The sequence below is a fragment of the Aphelocoma coerulescens genome, chromosome 7 (genome assembly GCF_041296385.1).
Source record: "Aphelocoma coerulescens isolate FSJ_1873_10779 chromosome 7, UR_Acoe_1.0, whole genome shotgun sequence".
Classification (NCBI taxonomy): Eukaryota; Metazoa; Chordata; class Aves; order Passeriformes; family Corvidae; genus Aphelocoma; species Aphelocoma coerulescens.
This window is the reverse complement of record NC_091021.1, coordinates 10,137,536-10,161,763: the sequence shown is the minus strand read 5'-3', so window position 1 is coordinate 10,161,763 and position 24,228 is coordinate 10,137,536. Positions and strand designations below refer to the sequence as shown.

The 24,228-nt window shown below is 39.4% G+C and overlaps 1 long non-coding RNA gene across 20 annotated transcripts in view; it reads right to left on the bottom strand.

Annotated features, from left to right (window-relative positions):
* Window positions 1-24,228, bottom strand: part of LOC138113569 (uncharacterized) — a 212,736-nt gene that overhangs the window by 46,488 nt on the left and 142,020 nt on the right. The gene's annotated exons all lie outside the window — the stretch shown is intronic.

Sequence of the window (24,228 nt, the reverse complement as noted above, 5' to 3'; positions counted from 1 at the left end):
TTATCTCATTTACTGGTGGGTAACAGAAATTTTAATTGATCTGCCCTCTGTGACAAATCTGTGCCTGGATCAATAGTTTAATCTGAGTCTGAAATTTATTGCCTTAATAAGAAGGACATCTTATTTCAGCTGTAATATGACCCTTTCCTGATTAAGCAGACTGAGACAGCATTAGTAGTTAACTTCTGCAACCTTCTGCCTCTTAGCAATTAACAGAGGGACTAATTCTGCAAGGTAAGGAAGGCTTTCTGGGTGGTGGCAAAATATTTCTTTCATTGCCGAGGAGTTTGAAGTCTTGGTGATAATAATAACAATAATAATACAGAAATTCTGATGTATTGTCCGCTTAAACATGAGAAATAAAAGTGCCAGGTCAAATAGGCAAGGATTAGGAATTGTTTGCATCCAGATCACAAGAGATAATTAAGCATCTTGATTCCACTTTGTCAATGGAAGGTATAAAGGCATCCTGATGGGACAGCTTCCAAAGGAAAATTCTGGTTGGTCTCCTTTTACTCTGATGATCCACTTGCTTTCTCTGCTCACACACTTCCACTATTCCCACATTGCATATTTCTTCTCATTTTTATTTCAGACATAGCCTTCTTCTATGTTTCTCTGCTTTCAAAGCATTTGAGATTGTCTCTGTCAGGAGTACATCAATAGTGCCGTTGTAACCCTATCTCCCTCTTCTGTGCAGCTCCAATCTTCAGGGCCTGGTTGGTGTTTTACTGCAGCCCACTCATCATCAGCCTAAAGGGATGTGTGCTGCTTCTCAGTACTGCACACAGAAGCACCTCTCAGCTGCACCTTTTCCAAGTGTGATTATTAGCCCCCTGCATCAGAAATGAGTTCAGAGAAGAAAAATGGACCCTGTTCTCTCTGGAGCACCCAACACTCCAAAATCCAAGTCATTGTCTGTGAAGGTCTCGTACCTTGGTGAGTAGCTCCTTTTGTTTAACCTGTCATAGCCATTCTAGGAGCAGAATGGCCTTTTTTATTTTAGCATGACTGACAGGCAGCCAGTAGGCTCATCAACCTCAGTGAACTCTGCTTCTATATGAAGATCCATTTGACAGAAACCGTGAACTCTTTCAGCATAACAAAAGTCACTAAAATATTTAATATTCTGCCTTAAGCAGGAGGAGCAGTCCAGAAGGCATCAACATTTCTGCTGGGCTATTTGCTTAATAGAAGAGAGATCCAACTAAATGTGATTCTTTTCCTTATCTCAAGGCTATCAGAGATAGGGATCTTTAGTTATCATAATCTCCCTATGAACAGTTAAAAGAGGAGGACTTTACACACATATATAGATATGTATATATATATATATAAAGAAAGTTGCAAGAAAAGTTTAAATAGAACTCCCTTAAAATTTCCTTTCCCGCATTTCTTACCATTTTTTTTCCATATAAAGAAAATTCATTTTTTAAATTGAGATCATCAAAGTCTCCTTTCCCACTCAAATTATCATACCTTAGCTGGCTTTTAGCTATTGAGCAGTCTGTTTTTCCTCCATCTACTCGTTTGCACCTTTGCATTATTTCCTGCTTTCAGATCATCACTCCATATTTGCACTCCTTTGCCTTCCTGTGGTTTCTCAACTGTCATATCTTCAATACAAGAAAATCCACTGTCTTTCTCCTTGGCTATTATAAACTACATATGTTATTTCCTTTCAGTATTAAAAGCAGGAGTGTAATAAAATTCAAGTATTTGTTACTTCATCGGAGATGAAGACCAAATAAATATGTCCATAACTATGCCCTTACATGTCACTGCCCATGGCATTGGGTAATAAAAAAAGATAGAGCAAGTTGTTTTCTTTTGTGAGCAATACTCAAGAACATCACAGTCAGTAAAATACAGCAAACTGGCAGGTAATTCCTTGGAATTTTGTTGGGAAGTATCTCAGATCCACCTTTCTTTACACTGTGGTGAGAGTCTGTCTTCCCTGTGCCTAAAGCTCAAGCAATCTGCAGGTACCACCTGAAGGATTCCAGCTGAGGAGGCTGCACTCTGCTTTGGTGCCACTTGTTCTGCTGACCTGTTTCCTTTTGCTGGTGGAAATTAGGGTACACTGGCACACCATGTAATCACAGGGCTCTATCTGTGCAGTACAAGTCACAGGAAAGGAGCTTACATTTTTCTTTTAATGAGTGAAACCTGTTGAGGCATGTACAGTCCTGGCTTGTCAGCTCCCTGCTTCTGTGGCTTAGCTTTGGTGCCTTGCCTTGTCCTCAGATGAGTCCCAAAGGTCACTTGCCTACACACCAAGCAAATGTCTTGTTTGTTACCAGAAGGGGAACACTTCTGCTAAACTGCTGTGTAACCCTAAAAATGGAGCTAGAGGTAATAAAATAATGATAATTTCAGTCATTTTTTATTCTTGCACTGAGTATTTAGCAAGATCTTTGAGGCTTGGAAATATTCTTGCCACGCTAGTCACTTCTTGCCATATTCAAAATGTTTTTGAATGCAGTAAACAAAGCCCTTTTAAAACTCAGGAAAAATGGAAATTTATGGTTGTTTATGGAATTGCAACGGGTCAGTTCCATTTTCCCCTTCTACAGATGTAGAGAGTCATGATCACAGTAATACTGGTATGAGTGAAATATCTGTGTATTGGCAAGAGAAGATGAGTGTCCAGCATCAATTTACAGTGACCAAAACTGGGAACAGACTTGGGTTTGACTGGGAGTGAAGATAAACCCAGAGGCCTGGGCACCACTGCCTAACTCTGCAAACACAACTGAATTAAGGTGGAGGGAGTTGTATGATCAGTAGTACATGGACAACACCAAAATGAACACATCAGGTATATAAGCCTCCCAATCATAGCCAACTTATATTTTTTTTCCTGTAATTAAACCTTTGTTTTATGGTTTATTAACTCACCATGCCCACAGAGAGGTGCTTTTGCAGGGAAAGCCAGCAAGAATTACAACTGTGTGACTAGAGTGCATTTTTTAAACACAAGTCAAGATAATTTTGCAAATGGACAGTGCCTTCTCATTGAAAATTTAATCACTCTGTACATGTGGTTGATAGCTCGAGCAGAGCTAATGTCTCCATTCATTTATCCTTTCATCTTGGGATGTTGCAGCTCAGTATGGAAGAACTGCAGAAATCAGTGCAGTGACTTTGGCAATTATCACAATATTTACTGTGTTTCATGTGAACAAGACTGATTTATATGGTCTGCAGGCAGCCTGAAGGAATGGCCTACTCAATTTCCTTTCCCCTGGTGCAAGTTCAGGATCAATGCAGCAGACAAAAGGACCTCTACTACCCCAGTACCCTGCATTTATTCCTCAAGCAGATTGAATCTCCAGTTTGCTGCAGGGTACCAAAGAGCTGGTAGCAGATACTGCACTAGAACTGTCTTCACAAACTCAGTCAGATGGTGCCTTTTCTGCTGGATTTCACTGAGAAATGATGACCCAGAAGCAGCAATGAAGATTTCCTCTGTGCAGTAAATATTCCCTGTTCCTTTGAATATGTATTTTAAAGTTAGAAATTAATAGGAAACTTTACAGTGTTTTCCCTAAGTTATCTTAAAACCTGAAAGAATGCTTCTCTGTGTGAGATACATTGCAAAAACACAGGCATTTGCCTGACATTCAGTGTCCTTTTAACTACCTGCTCTTGGCTGACTGCGTTTAGCTGCTTTTCTTTATGACTACTAGAAGGTTCAGACATTTTATTGCTTCACTCCCAGTCTAAGATCCCTTTTTTTTGCAGCTCAGAGTAATTGTGTGAAACGGCTTTCCATTCACTTTTATCAAAATATGGAGCCCTGCTGGGGCAGCAGCAGATCAGCAACACGAGTGATCTCTCTGGGCTGATAGGATGCACCCACCGCTCCTCATGCCCTCATCCCTCAGCTCAGTGAAAGGGGGACTGCAGAAAACTCCACTAATACACAAATGCAGCTTGTTCATTTGGAGGAGAGGAGCTTGCTTGTGGTTTGTTGTTGTGGTTTGTTGTTTTGAAAGGCAAAACAAAGCAACACAGCCTTGTTTGAGGGAGCATCAGAATTCAAATGCAGAATTCTTGTCAATTAGCCTCCCTTGGAGCAATACACAGTTTGTTCCTTTAACGATATCCTACTACTTTTGAGGAATCTTAACCAAGAGGACGGCCTCATTTTTCTGTACCAACACATTCCAGAAGGAAAGTTGTATTGCAAATACAGTAGTGACACATGATGAGTGAAAAGAAGCCTGGACAACCTTGGTCTCTGTGTGAGAGAGGGAAAGATGAAGGGACAAACCCAAAGTCACCCTGAGCCTGTAGAAAGCTGGCTGTAAGCATAACCTAGACATGATGATCAGACAAGTCTGTGCATCTGTGGACAAATTTGGGGATAAAAATTAATGTACTTACTCTAAAGAGGAGGAGCTGTTAAAGAGAACTAGATATCTTCATTAGGAAAGGAAAACATACCTGAAAATTTTTAATGGGCACACCAAGAGACTGGAATTATAAAACATTCCTGACTAACTCACTAGGATATTGAGAAGTTTGTATTCTGCAACAGAACTTGGGACAATTTGTGCTACTTTCTTGTAATAAAACACCATAAAGAAAGAACTGGTAATTGCATGCACTTCCTTTATATGCAGCTGACAGATACTTTTAAGTACTGCAACAGCTTGCTAATGCACTCCTAGTATTTGAATAAATACGTGAAGTAAATACGTTGATGAAACCTCTCATAAACTGCCAGGTGGGCAAGGGGCTATTATGAAAGTATCATAACTTGCTCAGTTTTGTCTTTGTACAAGCTGTTGCTGAGCAGGTCTGTATGTGACCGGATCAGAGATCACAGGCAAACACACAGGTTCAAGGAAAACTGCAGTTAGTTTCATGATAGAAATTCACATAGGCTGCACCAGAATATCAAGACCAAATATGCCAAGGTAAATTCCTGTGAGTTGCAATTTAGTTTTCAGTAATTTATATGAGACTACTACAACTGTAATCTTCCTTTTTCCTCCATTTTCTTGGAGGTCATTTGGAGGGCAATCTGAAGAACTATTTGTTGCTGATTCAAACATCACAATGTAAAAATCCTAGATTCAGTTTTACAAGATTTTGTGTTTTAAAAGATACTGCTATCAATTAGAGGACAAATTTAATCATTAAAAAAAAAAAAAAAAAAATCCCACAGTGAAACCTATAACTTTGTTTGTAAGGTGTAATAATTCTCAGAGCAGACAGCATGTTAGAGTCAGGCTATGCTGTATTTCTCCTCCCTGTCTCCTAAAGGAACCAGCACTGAAATGAGCACCTTTTGCATTCTGGGTTTCTGACAAATTCAAATAATGATCCCAATCTGATTTGTTTTCTTCTTCTCCACCCCCCTCCCAACCCACCTCCCCGAAACATCATAGCAATCTTAAAATTTCATGTCTCAAAGTCTCATTATTCTTCTGAGAGAGTGACTACTTTCCCATGTCATGGTAGCTCACAAGGCTGATTGTTTTCTTGGAGCAGGCTGTGTGGGGCCAGGCATGCAGCCTTGGCAGGGCATCATGCTTAGGTAACTTTGTCAGTGACAGGGTGGCTGGAGAAGCAAGAACCTTGTGGCGGTGCAGCTGCTTCTTCTCCTAATGTGCCATTTCCAAAGTCTTTTCCCACAGAACCAATCCCAGCGCTCTAAATCTGAGACAGCAGTCAAAATATCAGTCAGGTTTTCCTTCAGAGGTATGATTTTCATTCCCCATCTGCTGATTAGAGATCTTAATTTTGTAACATTATTTATTTAAAACACTTTTTCTTGGCATGAGATGTTTGTTTGTTATCTAAATGTAAGTGGGGCTATGGATGCTCTCAAAAGAACACTGACCTTTAAGCATATGTACAACATCTGCAGGAAGCAGCTGGAAAACCTAACACGTGCTTCTTCAGGTAAAAGTGCAAAGTAGTGCTCCTGCAAAGCCTTTTTCAAACCCCTTCTTTTCACATCATGCATCACAAAGCAGTGCTATTCATTAAAAGCTGAAAAAAAATCCTCTATTGGCCTGAATATTCTAACACAGAGAATATAAGGTTGCACGGCTGCCCATAGGTGAAATTGGTAGTGCAAAAAAGAAAAAGAAAACACCCAATGAACCTTTTATTTCTACTACTTTTAGCTTTCAAGTGATCATTTGCTAAATAACCTCCATTTTAGCATCCATTTTTCTCCCTGCTAAATATGTGCTACTAAAATGACTCCTCATGACTAATCACTCCTCAAGCATTTAAACACATTAGCTAATTGGCTTGAAGGGGCTAAAGCAAGTGGTTGGTAAACCTCAGATAATGCTGGCAACATCCAGAGGTTCAGACAATTATCCAAAATTTACCCAAACCCATCTCAGCCTCCCCTGGCTAAAAGCTCAGTGAGGATTGCCATTTTTTATCATTTCAGGTTGGCCATAAAAAGCAGCAGGCCTTTTGCTTGTGCTGCTGCCTTCCAGTTTTCCTTAAGATACTTTCCATATAGACAAATGTTTCTTTTATACACTTCAGATTATACAGGTGAAGAATCTACCTAAGTGGATGGCAGAATGGCTTTGGGTCCTGAGTTTAAGGCATCATATTCAGGACTGGCTTATGCAACTGCGTCATGTGGCCATGGCAAGGCACCCATGGGTGGGCACACTGTCACTAGTTCCTGATCCCTTGAGTGCAGCCATTGCAAGAGTATCCACTTAGTGCTGGTGCCCGGGCTTATGGATATTTTCCTTGCAGGATACAGCTTGTGACACATGAGCCCTGCATGGGGACTAAACCAAACCAGTCTTAGGCAAGGGGAAAGGTCTATAGATTTGAATGAAAGAACAAGCCCTGACCCTCTCCAGCCCCCATTTCCTCTGGTATGTTCCTTTGGCTGGACTGAATACCCAGTAAATTGTTCCAAACAATGTTTTGTTTCCTGAGGCAATGTTCTCTCCGTGCCTTAAGAGAGTTTGCTTTAACCTCAGCCACTATTAAGAAAAACCGAGCCCAGTTTCCTGGGCTACAAAGGCATTCCTCTGCTCTCTGAGGCTCTTTGTGGGCTCCCTGCCCTTCTGTTTTACTCAGCCCTCAGGGTCACTGTGGCAAGCAGTCACCCTTTTCTCCCTCAGGACAACCTCCCATGTGTCCAGTACCAGGCTGGCTCCGAGGGGGATGTGTGGGTTTGCTGAGGGCCACCAAGCCCAGGCTCCTGAAGCAGGTGTAGCCCAGCTCAGCCCCTGTCAGAGCAGGGGCAGGAGAAGCCAGCGCCTTTTTGCCACACTGTGTAAATATGGCCCAAAGCACAGAGCCTGGGTCACTTACTCAGCGTCTTGCACTCACAGCCTTTGCCCCTGCTGCTGAAGTGGGGGTAAAAGACACTGAAGAATTTGACTGTCCCCTTTGCAAATATGTGAGCACTCTCCCCTCTTCCCCTCTCCCTGAACTCTGGGATTGTGTTTCATCACCATCTGAGTGACCATAGAAAGCTTAACCTGCAAAATTATGTGCTGTAAATGACAACCATTTTCCTCTCAAGGTGAAAGACTTGGGGACAGAGAGAAAGAAAGAAAAAGAGAGAACCAGTTTCCATGACAACCCAATGAAACTTATACACCATAGGAAAATGTCATTTTCCGAAAAAGACAGAACTTCATGGACAAGTGGTACAGTACATCAGAAAGGAAATTGCAGTTTTAAATGAAAAGCTCATTTGCATTTATGGTTTTGAGTTTCATTCTCTAGTTACAAGACCCAATTGTAGACAATTTAGTAGTGAAAATTATATTCAACATTTCAGGTGAATAATGTAGATTATGATCTAGTTCAGCCAGAAGTTCATCGTGACAGACTCAGGTTCAGAGAACACAGGTGTGGATGGATTCTGCTTTAGCTGGGCTTATGCTGCAGCGTCAGAGAAGTTACTGACATTTTACACCCTCTAATAGACCTTGCAAAGTCAGGATCTGTCCCTAGCTGTTGAGATTCCTGCCACAGCTTGCAATTTCAGCACCTAAAGTTATACCTTCTAGATTCCATGTTACCTGATACCATCAATCACCATCCACTGTAAGCCACATTGCATAGGAGAGCATTTTATGATGAGCATTAGCGTCGTAATATAGCAAAGAGCATTGTTAATGAAGCATGGAAAAAGAATAAATTCAGCTAATGGGTATATGTGTCAAATTTCAATTAGGGATATGTTGGAAAGTGAAAGAGAGCGACGAGCATACAAATTAAACCTTTGACCTTCAGAGTAAAGGGAGAAAAACCTGAGAGAAAAGGGGGATGTTCAAAGATGTTTTCCTAGCTGAATGCTGAAAAGTCTGCGTACAAACTTTGAAGTATTGCTTTCTCTTTAATTACCATTATTTAAGAAGTGACTCAGAAAAATTCTGTTTTGATTCAGCTCGTTTGTTGACAAGTATATTACTGTTTGTGCTATTTACTGTGTGGGGGAGAGAGAAAGACTGGGAGCAGTTTATGGTGATGGAAGACAAGGTCTCACCTTGTGAAGCCTAGGCAGAGGATATTAAAGCTTCTCCTTCCCTGCCTGTGAAGTGCTACTGGAAAGAACCTCCTTCTCACTCCTCTTAGGCTTTCAAACAGGTCTTAGCTGAGTCAAAGCATGTTTTAATGCATAATCTGATGTGTATGGCTTTTGAATGCAAATAAACAGTAAGTGGGAGTGGGGGGTTGCAGCAGGAGCTCAGCTGAGCAAGCTGCAAGGGTTGGACGTGGCTCAAGGCACCTGGGAACTGGTAGCTCACATTTGCTTTGATAGTGAAGGGAGCAATGGTTCAGATACACAGCAGTGGGTTCATTACAGGTGCTGCTGCGACCCTGTACACGTGATTTAACATCAGCTGCTCTACTAAAGCAGTGTGGGATGAATTCAGCTTGTTTAATAAGCAAAATTGCCATTACACGTACATATGTCAGGGTTTAATTCGACTCATCTGTCTGCATGAGGAGTGAGGGTCTGTTTCACAGAGCACTGAGGAAAACTGCTAAGACCTGAACCTCCGTTGCCTGGGCAAAAGCCACCGTGCTGATGCTTTTCTGACTTGTTGACTGCTAGAGAAAGCTTCCCAGCTTTGTGTGTGAATTTGTGTGTGAAGCACACCTGAGGACAGTGCTGAGACAGACACTTCTGCTTGTGCCCTACCAGATTAGAAACAGCAGGCAGGAAATCACCTCTCATTGCCAGCCTAGCAAGGAAACAATACCCACTTGTATTATTCTCCCACAATCAATTATTACAATTAATACTTCGAGGTTCCAAAAACAGTAGAACACTTGGCCCGGAGACCAACCCTTGATAGATCTCATAATGCATTCTTGAGTTGTTGCCATGGGATTTCATTTCCCACAAAAGTCCAACATTTTGAGGATCACCCTTATCTTTTGCCTTTTTTTAATCACAAAAGCCTCTGGATCCTTGACGGTGCAAGTCTTTCCTCTCATCTCTAGATCCCTCCTGCCACCCCACTGTGCTGTGGGTGTGTGCAGCAGGTTTTAACACAGTGCAGAGCTCTAGTTTGTGTCAAATTCAATATAGAAGGCAAGATTATAGATACCTGCTGAGTAGTAAAACCTTCAAAGGATAAGGGAAAAGAATATCTGTCTTGGGGACAGTTCAGTGTCAGGCAACCCCAGGCTCACCAGGAGGAGCCCATGTGGGCCTGGAAAGACCTTGATGCCCTCTAGTCAGGTCTTTCACCTGCGGGTTTGGTTTCCATTTACAGACATAGAGCACATTTTTTAAACATCACAATCCCTCTTCGCCAAATAATTTTTGGATTTGTAGTAAGTATATGTAAATGACTGCTATCAAAAGCATATATTACATAGAAAACTCTGTTTTTCTTCTTCAAAAGCTCATGTAAAGACTAGAGAAATGTTGAATTTATCCTTCATTCAGAATTACTAACATTTTTCTTTGTAAGTTTTCAACTACGACAGGTATCTCAGAAATACTGCATGATTATTCTTAGCATTTGATAATGGATATATGAATAGCTAATTATCCTGTTAAATCATATGACATCACTTTTGTTTCATGACTGAACGATGTCTGTCTCTGTAAGTAGGTAATACAGGAGATTTTTAAATTACAGAATTTTCTTTGACAAATCCTGCAGCCTGAAACCTTAAATTCTCCAAATTCCTCTATGGCAAGCACATATTTAAGACTGGTTTTCCCTCTTTAGTATTTATTTTCAGTTGCTAGAAAGAAAATATTTTCAGAAGGGTATTTTCTCTAGTCTAATCAACATCTACATGTTTATTTCCAACTATATTGATTGGTTTTAATAGCAAAAATAAGTAACATTATTCTTATTGGATAAATATAATTCTGTGGAAGCATATTTCCAGTGTTAATATTCTCATTTACAGGTTAGAAAAGGAGGAAACTTCTGTGAACTTCCTGCAATATCTGTTTTCAGCTTCTGTTTAAGTGAAAATCCTTGCCAGAAAACTTGTCAATAAGATATTCAGGGAAATTTTATTTGCTTTACTGTGTTGAACTAGGATTATAGGAAAACATAATCCGATTTTTGGACTTTTAAGACCAACCCCACAATGAAGAGAGGCTTTATTTAAAAACAAACCCCACATAAGCTGATGTTCTCCAGGCACTGCAATGCTCAGATACTGCAAAGGAACTCAGATATCTGTGGGCAGATGCAGCAGGTTGGCACAGGGGAATGAGGTCCTCCAGTGTCTCATCTGGACCTGACACAAGGATGGAGCAAGGAGAGCGCGTGAGGGATCCAGCGCTGTTATTAACTCACAGTTTTAACTGCCTGCGTCGGTGTTACCTGGGGGAATTTGTTCCTGTTTTGGCAGATTCTTTCCAAATACCTCCAAGCTTCAGATAACTCCTTTTCCTTTGCACAAGCAGCAGAGATGCTGAGTGCTACAGGCTTAGTCCTGTCAGGCAAATTGCCCACAACTACAACAGTTCTTGCTAAAGTCAGGGCTGGAGATCTTGACCCAAAGTTACAGCCCATTTCTCTCTTGCTAGTGAGGATGGAGACCTGCCCTACTTGCCAGCTATGGATTTCCTTGCTAATTAGAAACAATATCTAATGCAATTTAAATCTGACATTGGGGTGGTGTCACCAGACATAGAGACATTCCTCAGTACATTAGAAGGAGGAGCTGGGTGAGTCAGAGAAGAAATTAGCCTGCTTTAATTTAGGGCTGGGTATGCACACTGCACCAAGAGCTCGGTATGCTCAGAGTCAAACAGATTAAATGCAGCAATTTATTGCCAAGATGAAGGATTTAAGCACAGCGCATATGTGTTTATGTTTTACATCTCTAACCTTGCCTCTGTTGTGCATACTTTAAAATTGCATCAGTGAGAAGAGGATGAGTAAGGCTATCTTCAGGTATAAGATGGAGGGCTCAGGAAATTTAAAAGACAGAAAAAATGAGAAGTATGAAGAGTCCTTCTACCACTCAAGGAATTTTTCAGGGACTTTCTGCTATTTAATGCAATATAGATTTCTACAATACATTGTTAGGAGAATGTCATAAAACATAGATTAATGATTGCATTTTCATCCTTTTGATGTGCCATTTAATGAGGTGTATTCCCTTTCATACTTGACATCAAAAAGACAACTCCTGGAATTCCTCACATCAAATGAATTTTTGTGTTAACAGGTATAATCATCTAGGCAGGAGAATGCTGCTTTTATATCCACTGTTTTGCAGCTGATTTGATATAGACAGTCTAGTACTAGTGTTTAGTCACTAGAGTAATTGAAAATGTATGTGCAAGTTCTGCAGTTGAGCCCACTCTGCTTCCCAACCCCAAATGAAAGGGAACAAGATCTCCCTATCTGTAAGTTAGACTAAGGTTGCAATTTAAAGAACTTCTAAGCATGTCCAGCATACTTTTACTTTATAGAATTTGTAGCTTTCATTTTAATCAATATTCTCCTCTTTAAAGGGTCCTACTTTTAACAGTTCCAGCTTTTATGATTGTGTCTATAAAGTGAATACAATTATTCTGAAAGCACTTGGCAAAAAACTTGTTAGGTGGTATGTTGAAAAGATGTCCAGCTTTTCGTAACCGTGGATTTGCTTCTGCGGGTAACTATGACTTTTATAAAACAATCACACCACAGGTATCTCAAACAAGTTTGGGCTTGCAGAAAAAATTAACTCCTAGAAAGACCAATACAGTAACTGGCTCTGCTGTTGAAACAGTTTCATTTCACTTGAAAACCATGAGCATATTGGTTTTTCAGTTCAGACAAGTTTTACAAGTTTTATCACTGATTGTGCCCTTGTACTAGTCCAGACACCTATCAGTGTTGGGAGAACATGGAGAAACCTCCTTCCTTCAAAGTATTTGTTCCCATTGCCTTCAAGCAGCTTTTTAGCTGTTGGCTGGCTACAAGTGCAAGGTTTAATTTTTTACACAACGTACCTGTGGTTCTTCTGTCTGGTCAGGCTCTCACCCATCCAGGCACTCTTGTTGCCAAGTTTGTGCCATGACAATTTTATTCCCTGCCATTTCTCAGGGCTTCAATAAGGTTTGAACAAGCATCCCAGTAGATAGCAGTGTTGCCTAAAAGTGTTGGGAATTTGTATGAAGAAAGCTTTCTACTATATATTCCTAAAATTTATGCTATACCTTGAGACTATTCATTCAAACACAATATGGGCAAATTGCAGGATGTCTCCCAAAATATAAGCTGTAACAAATATGAATTTCGACATTCATTCCTACACATTTCTGCATTTAATCAACTTGTTCTTCTTTATGCCACCCAGTCATTTAGTGCTTAAATTCTAAAGACATTTTACAAGACCTGTGGAATTATTTTTTAAAATATAATGAGAGAGAAAGCTCTGTTTTGTTTCAGGAAAAAACAAATTCAAATAATGATCTCTAGTCTCTTTATAATGATTGGATATGCAAAAGCTGGTTTTAAATTCTGTTTCTCATCTCCAGCAGCAGGCTCAGCCGAAGGAACACAGGAGAATTCTTTACAGTGTTTTGCAGATACATCATTTTTCGGAACTAAGGTGAAGGTTGGTTTGCATAGAGCTGCATGCAAGTGAATAAGCACAGCCAGTAGTACTGCTATGCAATTTGTTCTTCTGTTGTTCCAGGAGAGAGCACAAGTGCTTTTCTTTTTTTAAACAAATATTGGGATTATATTACTACATGCCTATTTTTCACTGACTAATTGCTCATCTCTGACCATAGCCTCAGATTCTAAATTTAACTACTGCTTTCCCAAACTGGTAATAGGAAGGGGTTATATGGCCAAAAAAATGTCTCATATCTATTTATGAGCAAACCATGCTCAGAAATAAGGTTGAGAATTGTATACTTGCTTTGGTAAATGTTCCCCAATTTTCTTAAGTTTAATATCAACAAGTCCTCTTCCCGTGATAATGTACTTTTTATAAATATATACCTTATATGCATATATCTATACATATATATATAAATTTAATATATGAAATCCTGTAATGTTACACTGAGAACTAATGCTATCTACAGTGTTTGAAGATTTGAGCTACAAGTCCATTCTTCCCACAGACCTTAGACTGACAGGTGGCTTTGAAAGAGTTTTTAAATATATCTTTGGAGATTTAGAAATAGTTTTATACCAGAAGGCAAATATAAAGTAGCTTTTTCTGTCAAGTTTATCTTTCAATTGGCAATAAATAGTGTATGGCTCAGGGATTTTTGATCTAGTTTGGCCTATCCATTCTGTTATACCTGAATGGATTGCTTTAATATACTATTGAGATGAGCTCCCACTCTGGAAGGTCATTAAATGGTAATGAATCAGCAGCTTTTCTTATCCTGAACTGAAGCCCAGCAGCTCCCTGAGACTGCAGTGCCATCACCAGGGGTCAGTGGGGAGAGGCTGGGGGAAGCATTTCAGGTGAGGGAATGTGACCTGTGAGCATGGGCAGCCAGGAAACCTTCCCTTTATCAGCCATGCCATGTCTTTATCACACAATAGACTACAAGCCATAGCTTTTTCCTGTGACTTTCTAATGCTGACTTCATTGAGAAGGGTGACATTTTAAAGTCTCATATTTTTGTCTTTAATTTTGTTTGAGATACTCTTCTCCCTCCCACCCCCTCAAAGTTTTTTGCATTTTTTAACAAGCACCCTATATGAATACTGTCTGAGGTAAAGGTGACTTAACAGAGAAACAGAGTTTTGGCTTGTTTGTTTGTTTTTCCTGAAGGATTATATCATATAACCATCATAAAGAACAACCAAATATGATTGTTCTAGGCCGTATATAATGACCTCTAATTGAAAATTTTGTGTACCCCACATCACCCTTTCTAAGCATAAATGGATACTTAGTGAATAAGATGTCTGACTTGAACTGAAATGAAAATTAAGGTGAATCTTGGTGAGCCAGGACCCTGTATTGTATACTGATTGAAGTTTTTCATTATTTGATGTAGGTAAAATAGCTTCTATTTCAGGATAAATATTTATCCTGAAAAAAAATAAAATTACCTCTTTCTTTATTCTTCCAGGTAGTATGTGTCCTGAAGAAGACAGTTTGTGGTGTTAAGAAATGCCAGCTAATAGATGGCATAGAAGACTGAAGGTGAATTACATGTGAATTTCTTTTACACAGAACTCTTCAAATGCTGGCAGTAACACAATCATTCTGATAAATAAGCCAAAGAGTAATTACTGAGCACTGGGATGGTTAGCTACCACCTGAAGGCATAATTCTACAAGACAAATGCACACGGACTTTGACAACAGATAAGATGTCTGATTTCCTACACAGCAGAAAACTCTCCCCTCCTTACTGCTTTACAATAACATTACTTGTTTGATTATTATCATTCATCTTTTGCATTATACAGAAAAGGAGTTCTAGTGGAGGTAAAATACCCTAGAAATGACCCACTCTTTCTTTTTTATAAGTAAAAGCTATTTGTCCTTATACTATGCTCTCATACAAAATTCTTTCAGTCTGAGAGATGGGCCACATTCCAGCTGAGACATAGGGCTCACTTTCAAGTCCAAAGGAAGTTTCTGTGGGTGATCTATCTTATTACAAGGCAGAAACTGAGCTGGCTGCTGACGTCTCACCAAAGCTGAAATTCATCAGGTTTCTTCTATTCTGAGTTAAACTACTGTATCTGATTTACGAAATAGGCTGGAGAAAAAAAATAATCATGTTTGGCTTGTTCAGATACCACCTATAAATATAGTTAATTTTATACAAGTTAAGCATGGTTGTAAGGTGCCAGGAAAGTACAAGATGCATAAAGCAGGCCTTCCAGGAAATAATTCTACAGTAAATTGTATTTTTGCTTATAATGAAGCTATATATAAACTACACAATGAGGCAAGTCATGCCCATATTGAACTGTTGAGTAGCGTGCCAAACCTGCAATTATTACTTCATTTTTCTTGATTCCCTTATTTCCCACATAATTCTCTTGTTTTCCACTTTAAAAATGTTATTTTCTGTACAAAGCTCATGAAGGTCAAGAAAGGTTTTACTATCAGTATATACTGCAAATAGACTGAATTCATTGTCTTGTCCTTTCAGTCTTACAGAGTAACAGCAGCATCAAGTTTACATGACCCACAGATGTTTCCCAGGGCACCCATTAGAGACTTGGTGTGATAAGCAGGTAGAGTCTGCATTTTAACTTCTGCTTCCTCTCTGGTGGTGGTAAGTTTTAAAAAACTTCAATATGGGGATTATTACCTAACCTAAGGATGTGAATGCATTGACATTCTCCATTTCCATTCTGTCTCCCTGCATGAGAATGAATGAGGCCTTGAGAAAGTGTCACTGGAGAGGGGGGTCACTGCAGCCACTTTGCAGCTATTCCTGGTAAGCTCTGTGCATCCTGGGAGATACAAGTGTGGTTTTGATAATGCCATGTGCCTGTTTACCTAACAAAGATTAAAGGCACATTTTAACAGACATTTGCTTTCTAAACTTGCTTATTAAAAGGAAACAATGACTTTTTTTTTCCCCAGGTGATATTTTAATATAATGGGAATCATCACAGTGAGCTATCACTTTCTGAGCAGGTGCTTAGCATCATTACTCTGTATTAGGAAATGTAAAGACATGATATATAAAAATGAATCTCTGGCGTCACGTACTTTCTACTAAATGAAAAATAATTCCCCTCCTGTCAGTGAAGCTTAACCAACATTAAATTAGTGCAAATGAAGTCAGAATCAGGCCTAGAGATTATTCTATATATTGAAGAAGAGATAGTGAAGTGTTTTACCTGTCATTTACTTAATTTTTTGTTTCCCCAAACTACTCATATTGGCATAAAGTACACTGAATATATTTTAAATATAAATACCAATTTACAAACCTGAGTACACTTCATCTGTATAAGCCATGAGTTAGAACTTTCTTTCACCGCTAGGACTGTCATTAGCAAGGTATTTAAAGGAAAAATTACTATAGGATTACTGAAGAAAACAGTAGCAAAATATGCACAGCTAGAAGACCCTTCATTAAGGAAACATTGTGCAACAGCAACATATACTGACACCCCCAGCTAATTGTTGTTAGAGCAATGTGCATGGTGGAAGGATATTCTCTATGTAACACTGTAAATCCAAACCCAAACTATTTTCTTGCTAAATTTCCTTCAAAGACAATAACTGCTAAAATAATTTTGACATAAAAACCAATCATACAGTATTATAATCTTAGATTTGGTCTAACTCTCATTGTGTCTGTATGAATGTTCCTGATTATTGTTTGCTTGAATATAAATTTCTATTAAACACAAGGACATAGCTGGCACACAAAGTTCACATTTATAAGTAGTTTCTTATTCCCACAAGCTCTAACAATCCTTGGAAAAACTTTGGCCTCAAACTACTAGCCATGCAATTAATTGTTTTTCTGTGGTGATTGGAAGCCTCAACACATTTTGCTGTTTTTTAATCAGAAACTGTTTCCAAATTAAGGATTCTTGCTCAGAATTTGTGCCTGAACTTTGTGCTTTCCATGAAATTAATCTTAATAGGAAACAATCAAGTAAATGTATATGTGCTCCAAAATCCACGTAGTTTAGGAACTATGGAGATTTTTCATGTGAAAAGCTGCATCTCAAATTAATTTGACACATTGAAACGTTTCCCACCACTTTCCCTGTCCAGAACTGCTTGGGCAAGATGGTGTAGACAGAACAACATTTCTCTTAAAATGAGGTTTTGACTGCATAGATACCAGGACGGCCTCACACAAGGCTGTTTTTATCTTTTACTCTGGTGACAAGGTGCTAGTCCGATCGCTGTAATTAGGGATTCAACACATTCTAATATTGGAAAGCAAACAGCATTCTTAGTGCAAACCTTTACTTGGGGAAAAAAAAAGAAAAAAACCACTCTAAGCTATAATTCTCAGAAGTCTTTGGGAGAACATTTTAAAGCTGGCAGAGCGGAGATAAATGCAAAGAAAAAAAAAACACTTTGAAAGTATGTTTTGAGCAAAACATTTCAAAGTGCTACCAATAGAAAACCAATAAAGACTTCCATTACCACATTACTTCACAGTTGTAAATCTAGGTATATAATTTTTCTTAAAAAACACTCAAGCTCCTCTGGGGAGTCACCACCCAAGCAGTCTCAACAGCAGCCGTCTGGGAGTTCAAGAGTTTGGGTGACAAATAAAGGAAATCCTGCAGCTGCTGACTCACTTCACACAAAGGTAAAGATGACCTGAGCAAGGTCCTGCCTTGAAATAAAATGAGGAAAGTCACAGAAATGGGCTGAGACAGGTTCTGTGTGACAGCTGATAGAACAAAGTTAACATGTCTTGGGTTTTAAGCCATTGGTGAAAGGAAGAACATCCAGCAAAATATATGTACCTCTTGCCAATCAGAATTGAGAAGATTCAGATATCTGAAAATATGAGAAAACAAGTCTAAAGAACACTCTGCAAGGTGGGTGGAGAGCAGACACTGACATTTGGAAAAAGAAGGTCAGGTCCCATTTGTCCTCAAATGTTGCATGGCCCTGTGCAATGGCAAGATCTTACAAGGAGATCAGTCAGCAACACAGAAGCTACTAATTTGGGAAATTATAAATATTGCAAAAAGCATTGCCAGAGAGCATTTAGTTTTCATATGTTCCCACAACTGATAGGGTTATCTCCTCCAAGCCTACTTTCACAGTTATGCACCATGACATTCAAGAATAGTAGAAGAAAAGCAGCATCCTTCACACAAGATGCACCTTTGGATTCTTCTAACTGCTCTCACAGGTAAAACTTCATACAAGTTAAAAAGGCAGCACATAAGTTGAAACCATATCAGCCAAGAATTCATTCTGTTTTCTTAGAGAAATGATGGATTCAAAAGAACTAATTCAGCTAGGGTATTAATTGGGTGTTTTGGAATCTTTGAAGTGATAATCTATAAGCATCAGAAAATACAGGCTTCCTCTAAAAAACAGTAGGACCACAACAATACTAATGGTTTGGGGACTTCTGAAGGGAAAAAAACCCCTGGATTCTGTAGATGAGTGTAATTTCTGCATGCATTATCCAGAGACCCTCTATCTTAGGAAAACGTCTTTGCAAAAAGCAAAATGAAGTTAGGATTTTTCCAGGGCAGTTTAGAAGTGCTTGGAGCTACTACTTCCATTAGCACACAAAAGCTGAAAAAATAAAAGTAGGTGGTATAGTAAAATATTTTGTGGATCAGACAGCTGTTAGCATTGGACAGGTGCACTTGGTGCTGCTTTCCAAACCCAGTTGTATGCACATGGTCCTGAATGCTGCAAAACACAGAATCCCAGAGTGGCCTGGGTTGGAAGGGACCTTAAAGGACATCTAATTCCAACCCTCCAGCCATTGGCAGGGATGCCACCCTCCAGACCACATTACTCAGGGCCCCATCTGACCTGGCCTTGAACAAATCTTTGTGTATTAACAGGTTCCTCTCTCTTCAACATGAAGGGAGAGCAAGGCACAAATCTCAGTTTTATGGATCTTAGGTGTCACAGTATTGAGGGCAACATCTCAAAAATCCCACTGAGACAGATTTCAGTTCCTGATTTCCCCAAGGTGAAGACATACTGCATCTAGGGTATTTATTGAGACTTTTTGCCACAGGGTAGGATTTAGTATGATCGCTTTAAGATGAAGGCAGCTGCATAAAGGTAAATTTCCTCCCAGATTTAGAACTAGCTTGATGAAGGGAATTATTGATTACTGATGAAATGCTAATACCATGCTAAATGTAATTTATTCAAGAGGTAGCCATGCTGTTAATGAACAGAAACATTACTATGCCTGAAACTTACAGGATGATGTAAAAAGTAAAGCTCATGGTCAAGGTGGTTTTACAAGGCATTTGAAGATATTTTTTAGTCAAAATAGTAGATGAAAATTCTGGGCTTCCATTTTTAACACTGTTTTGTTCCAAATTCTTTATTTGGTTGGAACACAGGAAAGAAGTAGCATCACAAGTGGGCTGTTTACTGATCAGCCTGGTGTGGGGCCATCCACAGAGCCTAGGGCTGGGTTGGGGTCCACTCCCTGGGTTTGCACCAGAGAGCTCTGGGATGGGACTGGGAGCCCAAGTCCTGGGACATGAGCTGTGTAGGGGATTTAGTCAATCTTGAAAGGGAGAGAAGAGCAGCTGATTTGCTGACAATGTGGTTTTTAGGGGAAATGTGTAGGTTTTGTGAGAACCACAAAACAATCAAATGGAGCTCTGAAAGGTCAAGAAACTTGAGGCAGCAAAGTCAACCCTTCTCTGTGGCACTAAAACTTAGCATGGAAATTTTTGCAGATGACTTTTACCTCTCTGAAAATAGAAGCTGATAATGAAACTGTGGACTTGAATTTAATGATCCCAGTGTGAAAGGGCACCTATAAAATGATTTCTCCTTTTGTTGGTTGCTTCTAACCAACAGTTTAGAAAAACATAAACAATTTAGAGCAACAAAAGGCACTTTTTTTTTTCCCTGGCCTGAATGAAGTAATTGCTACATTTATTTTATGATTCTCTTTTTGGAGAAAATAAAATCAAATCGATGATGAGCAGAGCAGAGGGCATGTGGAGCCAAACAAGATAAGTGACAGATGGTCACTGATTGACCACACAAAGTCATAACATCAGAGATCCTGGAAAGGACTCTGGTCCAGGCAATGAGTAACATGGCATAGTTTCCTAAACTTAAATAGGTACTTTTGAAACATAACTCTAAAATCACCCTGAAGTATTTTTAAAACTCCTCAATATTGTGCCTGTAGGGGGAAGCTATTTTTTGTGTGTTGGCAGTGATTTCAAGAGTGAATTTTAGCAAGCTCAGCTGAGTTCCCTCAATGCACAGTATATAGTAATGTTCATTATGATTCTATCAAATATCATCCATTTTGTGCAGAATTAAATTTGTTCTAATTTTGAAATGAATTCACACTCCTAATACCCAGTCCTGGAATCAGATTTTTTCTTGGTAATTAGTCCACGACTCCTTGATGGTTAAATTTTTAAATTTTGTACAAAACTCTCATTGCATTTTACATTACTGATTTTTGTATGGAAAATATTTAACAGAGCAACAAATGGGTCCTCTATTCTGTCTTTTTTGTTAGAGGCCAAGGAACCACAACAATGGCCCACAAAGATTCCCCAAGCTCACTCAGTGCTTTGTTCCTGAAGAAGCAGAATACCTTTCCAATCTCCAGGGCTGAAGCTCTGGAGAGTTTTGAGTGTTAAAAGTTTCTAATCTTTTATTCTGCTTCACTTATCTGGCAATACATATTCATGAGGAAGGTCATTATAGCAGCACCCAGTAGTGTGGCTCCAGTTTCGAGCAGCGGCACTCAGCCCTCAACAGCCAAACACACAGAAGAGTTTTGCAGAGCTGAGCACCACAGCAGCCAGGAGAAAGCAATATTCTGAAACCTAATGAAACCAAAAAAGTTTTCACCTGGATTATTGGGCTACCAGGGGGAACAGAGCTGTCGAACTTATTTGTGTCTGTCTTCCTAGGGATTTTATAAAGGCATTTTGCCTTGAGAGTGCTCTGGCATACCTGTATTTTTCAAGTGCCAGAGGAGTGCTGCACAGGGCAAGTGGGGGCAGTGGGACAAATGTCATTGATTCAAAGAGCCTGGTCACCAAATTTCAGAGAAGAGGGGGCTGTAAAACAGTGCAAGGATCACGTTTGTTCTTCTACAGCTGTGGTCTGTGACCACTCCAGACACTGGTGATAATACCAAAAAACTTTTGGTGTAAGACAAACTAGCAACTAAATGATACTTGAGTAACAATTAGATACAGAACTGAGATTTTAGAGGAAGCTCCTGAGGACTCCCTCACACCACCTGAGATTGAAGGAACTCTGCATGTACGGGGGTTACCCCAACGCTGTCCACTGGCCCCAAATGCAAGCACATACAAATGCAACATTACAGCATCCCTCCTGTAAATAGCACTTCTCAAATACCCAAGACCCCAACACTACTTTTCAGTTCACTGCCTCACATTAGTCTATTTGTTCTCTCAGTGCAGTATAAAACAATTTTTCAAGGGATTTATAGTTTCATGATAGTAAAACTGTATGCAGATTAAAGACTAATATATGCTAGATAAAACGTTTCTAGCATTCGAATAGGCATATTTGTTCATACTTCAATTAAGCATTTAATTCAAATTACTGTATCATTACTGTATCAATATCAACACATTTCAAGGGATATAACTGTAGGTGTGTTTGGATGCCTGGGTGGCAGTAAATGTATAACCAGTGTATTTCAATACCACAAACTGAATATTAATTTCTTATCACCTGTTTTGCCCAAGCATTAGTTTGACTCATGAGACGCAAGCACCTGTGAATGTATGAGAGTCAAAGAATAACACAGCGAGACAAAGGAGAGCATTCCTATCCCCTAGCAAGGAGGAGGAAGGCCATTTCCTCCCATTCTCACATATTTCTACCTCAACAGGAGGAACATATAATGCTAATGCTGGAGGCTGCAATGCATTTTCCTCCAGGTGGCTACAGAAGCAAATGAAAAGGGAAAAAAATTTCAGGGACTCCCTTGTATGCAGTCTGGGGCTACTAGGGTGTGACTAGAGATCCCATTCCCACTGCCTTTCTAGGACCTGGCAGCTTCTGGAGGAATCCTGCCTCATGCTGGTATCTCATTTTGGGATGGCGGATCAAGTCTGGGTCCTGAGTGTTTTTTCCTTTCTTTCTTGTCAGCTTTTATCTTCTCTGCTCGGTGGGATTGGCTGCCTCTGCACTGCAGTCAGGGTCCCTCACCTTTGTATTTCAGTGATTACAGGGTAAGATTTTATTGTATACGTATCACTGCTGTGGTCCTGGAGAGACTTTCTGTACCTTCCCTCACTTCTCTGTATTCTGCCTATAATATCGATCTGAAAGATTGTTTCTTCTCCTCTGAACATCACCTTCCCTGCTCTTGATTGTGCCAAGTGATTGTGCCTGACACATCTGCCCTTGGCCTCCCAACCCCTCCCCAGGCAATGGCCAGCTCACTGCAGGGTTACCTGAAGTGCATCTGGAGCATCCCTATCAGCCTTGTGGCAACTTGATTTTAAGTGTTTTGGAATGAAGAAGTGATTTTCCACAGCTAAGATAGCTTTTATCAGAATATTCTTAATATTAAACCATGCCATTCAACGAGTTAAAACTACCACCCTCTAGAGACTATTCAAAATTCAGTAACCTTGGCAACAAAATAAAAAGCAATTCTGATTTGTTTAAAATAGTGAAAATACACCCTTTACATATGTGAACATATTGTTAACAGATTGGTTTAGGTTGTTCTTATTTTCCTAATTGTATGGCTTAATCCTACATTTCCTCCTCTTGCTTCCTTAAACATTCCAGTATTAGAAAATACCACATTTTATTCATATAAAATTTGTCCTACATCAGAGAACATCACCTGATCAGGAAAAAAAACCCAAACACATCTCTCTGAAACAGAGTCAGAAAATGGTACAGGAGCCTACAGACATTCTTATCAACTGACTATAAACAGAAGATAACAGTATGCACTCAGGTGATTTTTCAAGGCAAGCTAAGTAGTCACTCACTATTATTTTCATATCTTATCTTTTGAAGAGTCTCTAAACTTGCTCTGTCCCATGAAGAAGTATGAATTTCAGGGTAGGAATCAAAACAGGAACATTCCCTTCAAAGCTGAAGCCTTGTATAGCTCCAGATGATGAGCTGTGCACTAAGAGACAAGTTGGTGAGTTTGGACAGTGCTGCTAAACATGGAAATATCTGGGACTAACAGGAAAAGGTTGGGTGGCTGTGTGCCCCAGCAGCCAGCACCACTGAGGTCACTGGTGCACTTCACCTTCACAGGGCTTCACAACTGAATTTGGCTGCCTGAGATTTTGTATTTGCTCTTGCAAATTATACTGAAGTATTACCCTCAATCACTTACGAGGCTCGAGGCAGTAAGTTCAGGCCATCTAACAGCAAACTGCTAAAAGTGCTGTATGTTTTCTTTTTCTAAGTTTGTGAAATAATTTGTTTCCCCAAGCTAGTGATAATATGGATTTGGAGCACAGCTTTCCCAGATTTATTTAATAAAAGGTTACCATTTTTCTTCTAGCAGAAACAATCAGAGAAAAGAAAGCTATTCTCCTCCACACAATGGAAAGCAGGATTATAGAATAAACGCAAGGGAGATAAGAAAGGTGAATCAATTTAAATGACCTTTACTCAAGCTTCATTGAAAGAAATGAATAAGAGGATTTATCTACCAGAAAATAAAGCAGAAATAAGAAAATAATGACTAAACAGCAAACTAAAGGGAAAATTCTAATTATACTGAAAGAGATTTGCCAGGGTTCCTTAGCTTAAAATTAAAAACAGCTTAAAGTATGTTAAAACATGTATAGATTAAAGCTGAGCAAACATAATAAACCCACTTGGACAGCTAAGCTAGGAGTAGGACAGAATACAGTGCTTGCAGCTGAGAAAGGGCTTTGCCTATTTGCACCATTAACCTTCTAAAATTTAGTCCTCCTACCTTATGGATCAACTGTTCTAGAGATTAATTGGCTTGCTAATACCATAAAATCCTATTATTTTTATTTCTCACATAGGACAGGAGCCTAAATAGTCCACTGCAAAGCTAGGAAAAAAAGCATATAAGTGGAATTCTAATGGTGCCACAAGCAATAGCTGTGGGACTCAAGGTCCAGAGTGTCAGCTA